Genomic DNA, 6,677 nt, shown 5'->3' with positions numbered 1-6,677 from the left:
GCCCATATTCTTCAGAATTTTACCTCATGTAATCTTCCTCCTTTCTATCTCCCTTCCAGTGGTTTACGCGCATCAAGAAAATTTCTTCTTTTTTCCCCCCTTTGCATTACCCTTTTTCTTTTGTTCATTTTTGGTTTCGTGTGTGTGTGAACCGAAAACAAGTCCAGATATAGAATAAGTGTGAGAGAAAATTAAATGATGTGCCAGGTGTGGTGGCTTGCACCTGTAATCCCAGCTATTCAGGAGGCTGAGTTGGGAGAATCACTTGAGCCCAGCAGTTTGAGAACAGCCTGGGCAACATAGCAAGACCCCATCTCTAATAAAAAATAAAATTAAAAATTAAAAAATTTAAATTAAAAAACTAAATGACGTTTCTATGTATTGCCACCCAAGTGAATTTTAAAGTAAAAATAGATAAAATAATTAGAAATAACAATCTCTAAAGAGGTTGTAATAAATGTCCCAATATGCCTCAATATCTACAGAATGCTTTTACTAATGACTACCTAAAAGTCAGTCAGCCTGCTTTTCCTTAATCACCAACATCTGACGCAGAAAGAACAGTTTATATATTTTTCTATTGTGTCGAATTACTGATTTTGCATGGATCTTTTCCCTACTTGTTTTCATCGTGAATATACAATACTTGTCGGCTGCCCCCTCGGAACCAAACTACCGCTTAAAATACTTCCCTTAAGAAATGTCATCAAATTCTAGACAGTCATCTTAACTCCAGCTATACCATCTGTTCATGAGTTGGAAACTGTGTCTAGTTTTGGATCAACAGAAAAATAATAGATGAATATATGTTTGTGTTTAGATAAGCATTTTTATTCTCTTGAAAGGAGGTTGTTGGCCAGGCACGGTGGCTCATGCCTGTAATCCCAGCACTTTAAGAGGCCGAGGAGGGTGGATCATGAGGTCAGGAGATCGAGAACATCCTGGGTAACACGGTGAAACCCCGTGTCTACTAAAAAAATACAAAAAATTAGCTGGACGTGGTGGCGGGCGCCTGTAGTCCCAGCTACGTGGGAGGCTGAGGCAGGAGAATGGCGTGAACCCGGAAGACGTAGCTTGCAGTGAGCGGAGATGCGCCATTGCACTCAGCCTGGGCGACAGAGCGAGATTCTGTCTCAAAAAAAAAAAAAAAAAGAAAGAAAGAAAGAAAGGAGGTCGTTTTAGTCTTCTGGTGGTATGATTCACTTGACCCATTTACTCTAATATGTAATGAAAAATTTCAAATTCTTATGAAATAAGTGCTATTTGTGTATATGGAAAGTTAATTTTCTTCATTAAGACTTCTGTTTTTCTTTTTGTAGTATTGCTACCAGTAGTGCAGTTTCAAAGGAACTGACCAGACTTTTGAAAATATCAGTTGACACTTACAAAAATATTTTAACAGTCTTGAAATTAAAACATTTTCACCTACTCTTTGAGTACTTTGACTATGAGTCCAGAAAGTGCATGAGTTGTTATGTGCTTAGTAATGTTCTGAATTATAACACAGAAATTGTCTCTCAAGACCAGGTAAGAGAATACCTACATGCTATTTTAGGGAAACAGTGTCACAATTTTAGACTTTGGACTTAGATACCTGAGATGGGAGGGGAGGGTAATTCAATACTAAAGAAAATTTACAAGTAACTCATTCATTATATAAATTAGAAAATTGGAGATGTATAAAGAATTATAAAACATTTATAATTCCACCAGATAGATAATAACCACTGTTAATTAACATTTTTTGCATATCTTTCCAGACTTTTTTCTGTTTGTGTGTGTATGACGTACATGTGTATCGACTTTCTAACCAAAAAAAAAGGAATATCTTGTTGATACTGTATTGTAATTTTATAACTGGAAACGCTTTTGACAGTGGCTTTATATGCCAATGGTTTCACGTCATTGGGTTTCTTGTGCCTCACATGATACAGGTGGATTCCATAATGAATTTGGTATCCACGTTGATTCAAGATAAGCCAGATCAACCTGTAGAAGACCCTGATCCAGGAGACTTTGCTGATGAGCAGAGCCATGTGGGCCCTTCATTCATCTGCTGCGCTCTGAGGACCCTGACCAGCAGTACTTGGTATGAGTTTACTCTTACTATAACCCTGTATCAGCTCCTAGTGAAATCACATGTTGAAGTGCTTAAAATGGTTTAATTCACCTTCTGATCTTAGATGGTTTTGAAGGGCAACTGAATTAAAGATTCACTTGAACCCGGGAGGTGGAGGTTGCAGTGAGCCGAGATTGTGCCACTGCACTCCAGCCTGGGCAACAGAGCGAGACTCCATCTCAAAAAAAAAAAAAAAAAAAAAAAAAAAAAGATTCATGACATCCATGGGCTCTTACTTTATATGTAAACACATAATTGTTTGTAAACTTCTGAAGCATGTCAGTAACAATTCAGTTGCTCTGATTTCTTTTGAAGGCTATCTGAAATTACAAAAAAGTCGATCTTCTTTTACTTGAGTGCCCATAATTATTCCATGTTCATTTTTTTTCTGAACTGTGTATTGCTTATAATAAACTTTACACGAAATACAATTCTTATGTTTAATTTTACTTTTCCAAATTTGCAAGTATAAGTTACATTTGTCACATTGAAAATGCAAGTTTTTGTTTTTTGATGAAAGATTTAAAAAATTCATTTTGCCTTTTTCTTAACTTTTTTTTTCTGATAAAGAACAATCACATGAGGTTCTCTCTTTATTATTAGTCCACAGGAATCTTTGTGAAATGGATAAAACGTGTTGCCTGAGTAGGGGTATCAGTGACTGACACTAGATAATTTATTTTAGTGAAGGGTTAGCACGGTTGGCTGCTTAATTATTGTTTGGGCAAAGTAGTTTAACTATTCTTGGATGCATTAAGCTGTTAGGCTGCTATGATGAAAAAGACATTTGCTTGAGAATGTCCTGTCTCATCTCCTTCTGTTGACCTTCTTCATTGTAGTTGACATTCCTGTGCTTCTTCATAATCAGTATGAAATAAGAGGCTGACTTCTGTTGGTAGTGTGATGGTCTTTGTCTTGGCTTAGTGACAAACATTCCAGGACTGTGGTATTGTACTCTGTGAGCTATGTGATCTGTACAGAGTGACTGTCTGATTATTTTAAATGATTCCCTTATGTTTCTGTGTGAGATTGTGTGTGTCTGTGTGTTTTCATTTTCTATTGCATACCAAATGTAGTAGTTACAAAGTATGCATTTTGGGCAGGTGTGGTGGCTCACGCCTATAATCCCAGCACTTTGGGAGGCCAAGGTGGGTGGATCACCGGAGATCAGGAGTTTGAGACCAGCGTGGCCAACATGGTGAAACCCCATCTCTACTAAAAATGCAAAAAATTAGCCAGGCATGGTAGTGGGCGCCTTTAATCCCAGCTTCTCAGGAGACTGAGGCAGGAGAATCACTTGAACCTGGGAGGTGGAGGTTGCAGTGAGTGGATATCACACCATTGCACTCCAGCCTGGGCAACAAGAGTGAAACTCTGTCTCAAAAAAAAAAAAAAAAAAAGAAAGAAAGAAAGAAAAGAAAGTAAGCCTTCTGCATGCAGCTGATTGGTTATTCCCATGTATAGAGATGTTTACTGATAGGGTCATTAGCTCTGACTGCCCCTAGGGGAAATGCATTCTCTTATTCATCTACCACATCAGAGAATTTCACAAAACCTGAGAGAATTTCACAAAACCTGGATGTCATTGTGTCACACGTATTAAAAATTTTTTATGAACTCTGTGTTTTTCTTGTAAGTTTTCTGAATTTGCTATACATTGTGCCATTTTAGAAAAACATCCAAGAAAAACACAGAATTCATGGAATATTTCACAAGTGGCTCTTTTAAAGTTTATTAGCATTTTCTTTGATTTAAACGGTCTTAATATTTTTTTGAATGAGGAGGTATGATGTACTAGTAATATGCATATAGTTGTATGCCTTGTGCTAAGTAGTGGTGAGACTTCACATGTGTCACTTGATCTTCTCAACAACCCAAGGAGTTTACAGAAACTTCTGGCTAAGAGAAGGTAAATAATTTGCCCAAGGCCACACATGTAGTAAGTATTAGCATCTACTTTTAAATGTGAGTCTGTGAGTCTATCTTCACAGCCTTCTTTTCTTTTCTTTTTCTTTCTTTTCTTTTCCTTTCCTTTCTTTTCTTTTCCTTTTTCTTTTTTTCTTTTTTTTTCAGATGGAATCTTGCTCTGTCACCCAGGCTGGAGTGCAGTGGCATGATCCCAGCTTACTGCAGCCTCCATCTCCTGGGTTCAAGAAATTCTCCTGCCTCAGGCTCCTGAGTAGCTGAGATTAGAGGTGTGCACCACCACGCACAGCTAATTTTTGTATTTTTAGTAGAGACAGGGTTTCCCTATGTTGGCCAGGCTGGTCTGAAACTGCTGACCTCAACTGATCTGTCCACCTTCGGCCTCCCAAAGTGCTGGGATTACAGATGTGAGTCACCACACCTGGCCAGAGCCTACATTCTTTATCAATGCAACATACTTTGCACATGTGTGTATGAAAATATATTTAAATATATATTTGCTTCTAACTCGCTACCTTAGGAAGGTTATACAATATCTCTGAAACTCAGGCTTCCCCGTTTGTGAAATGGGATTCTATCTGTTTCTGGGTTGTTGTGACAACTTGAGGAGATAAGAAATACGTAAATTGCCTACCCGAAAATATGGTACATTGTATATATTCACAAAATGTTAGCAATGATGATTAAAGCCCACATTTATTTCACAAATGATTAATCATAGTTTGGAAATTTTTTTTTTCTTTACTGCTTTTGGGTCAGATTTTGAACACAGCATGAAAACATTTTGGAGCTGGTGGAAATCTGTGGATTCGATTCACACTGCCGCCTTCGGTATTTGCAGCTTACCAGCTGGCTTTTCAATACAAAGAGAATTCTAAAGTGGTGAGTTTACTTTTAAGTATTTAGGTACTTTTTTTCCTTTTTCCTCACTCTGAGAGTGTGTGTGTGTTTGTTTTATATTATAAAACATTTCAAACATACGAAAACAGACAGTGGTATAATAAAATCCCATTTTCAGCAACTCTCTATTTGTTACTTATCCTGTGCTAAGTGTTCCTAATGGTGACGTTGGTGGATCACATACTAACTGAGGGATCACATAAAAAGCACTTAAAAATGCAAGATTAAAGCAGTGTGAATGTATGCGGAAACTCTTTCCTAAGTTCTAATTCAGGTTAGCTTTAAAACCTAAGGAGAGGGCCTAGCATTGCAGTCATTTCTCTCTAAAGGCATGTAATTGAAAAATATCATGAGTTGTGGGCAACTTTTTATGAGCTTTTTTCTTCCTCAAGCCAGAATCATGGCTTGAGTCTTCATGGTGTAGTTTTGAAGAAAATACCTCAAGCTCATGTACCTGAAAGTTGGACAGTCAGGTTTATGTCAAGGAACAACTTCAGTAACTTAATTTTGTTTGTTTGTTTGTTTTGAGATAGGGTCTCATTCTCTCGCCCAGGCTGGAGTGCAGTGGCTCAGTCTTGGCTCACTGCAACCTCCACCTCCTGGGTTCAAGCGATTCTTGTGTGTCAGCCTCCTAAGTAGTTGGGATTACAGGTGTGCACCACCACACCCAGCTAATTTTTGTATTTTTATTAGAGACAGGGTCTTGCCGTGTTGACCAGCTGGAATCGAACTTGTGGCCTCAAGTGATCCTCCTGCCTCAGCCTCCTAAAGTGCTAGGATTGTAGATGTGAGCCATTGCACCCAGCCTCAGTAGGGACTTAATTTTCTCATAATAAAGAAAAAAAGATGCATTCAGTAGACCTACCAGCATGAAACAGAAGCTTTTGGCCAATTTTTATTAGGCCAGCTTATCTTTCACTCTTTACCCGCATTTATGGATAGGAATTTGTGAATATAACAATAAAACTAGCAGCCAGCCTACGTTACAAAGCCATAGTAATTAAAACAGTATGGAAATACGGTACTGGCATAAAAACAGACACATAGACCAATGGAACAGAATAGAGAGTCTAGAAATAAACCCAAACGTGCAATAAACTAATATTTGATAAGGATACCAAGAATACACAATGGGGAAAAGGATGGTCTCTTCAATAAATAGTATTGGGAAAGTTGGATATCCACATGCAAAAGAATGGACTTGGACTCTCATCTTATACCATATATAATAATGAACTCAAAATGGATTAAAGACCTGAAACCATAAAGCTGCTAGAAGAAAACATAGGGAAAAACCTCCTTGTCATTGGTCAGTAATTTTTTGGATATGAAACCAAAAACCTAGGCAACCAAAGCAAAAATAATCAAGTGGGACTCTATTAAACTAAGAAGCTTCTGAACAACAAAGGAAACAATCAGCAGAGTGAAGAGACAGCCAATGGAATGGGGGAGAATATCTGCAAACTATACATCTGAAAAGTGGTCAATATCCAAAACATATGTGGAATGCAACTCAATAACAAGAAAATGAATAACTTGATTTAAAAATGAGCAAAGGATCTGAATAGACATTTTTCCAAAGAAGGCATACAGGTGGCCAACTGGTATATGAACAGATGTTCAACATCATTTATCAGGAAAATGCAAATCAAAACCACTATGAGATATTACCTCACATCTGTCAGAATAACTGTTGTCAAAAAGACAGAAAATCAAGTGTTGGCAAGGATGT

At 37.6% G+C, this 6,677-nt stretch overlaps 1 long non-coding RNA gene across 1 annotated transcript; it reads left to right on the top strand.

Moving 5' to 3' along the window:
- The first annotated feature begins 1,427 nt into the window (after positions 1–1,427).
- Positions 1,428–5,059, top strand: LOC134760388 (uncharacterized). The gene is made up of 3 exons (XR_010137754.1): positions 1,428–1,527; positions 1,935–2,089; positions 4,805–5,059. It is a non-coding gene; the product is annotated as an uncharacterized LOC134760388 (long non-coding RNA).
- The last annotated feature ends 1,618 nt before the right edge of the window (positions 5,060–6,677 follow it).

The sequence above is a fragment of the Pongo abelii genome, chromosome 18 (genome assembly GCF_028885655.2).
Source record: "Pongo abelii isolate AG06213 chromosome 18, NHGRI_mPonAbe1-v2.0_pri, whole genome shotgun sequence".
NCBI lineage: Eukaryota > Metazoa > Chordata > Mammalia > Primates > Hominidae > Pongo > Pongo abelii.
The sequence above is the reverse complement of the archived record's forward strand: the minus strand, read 5'-3'. Positions and strand labels throughout refer to the sequence as shown.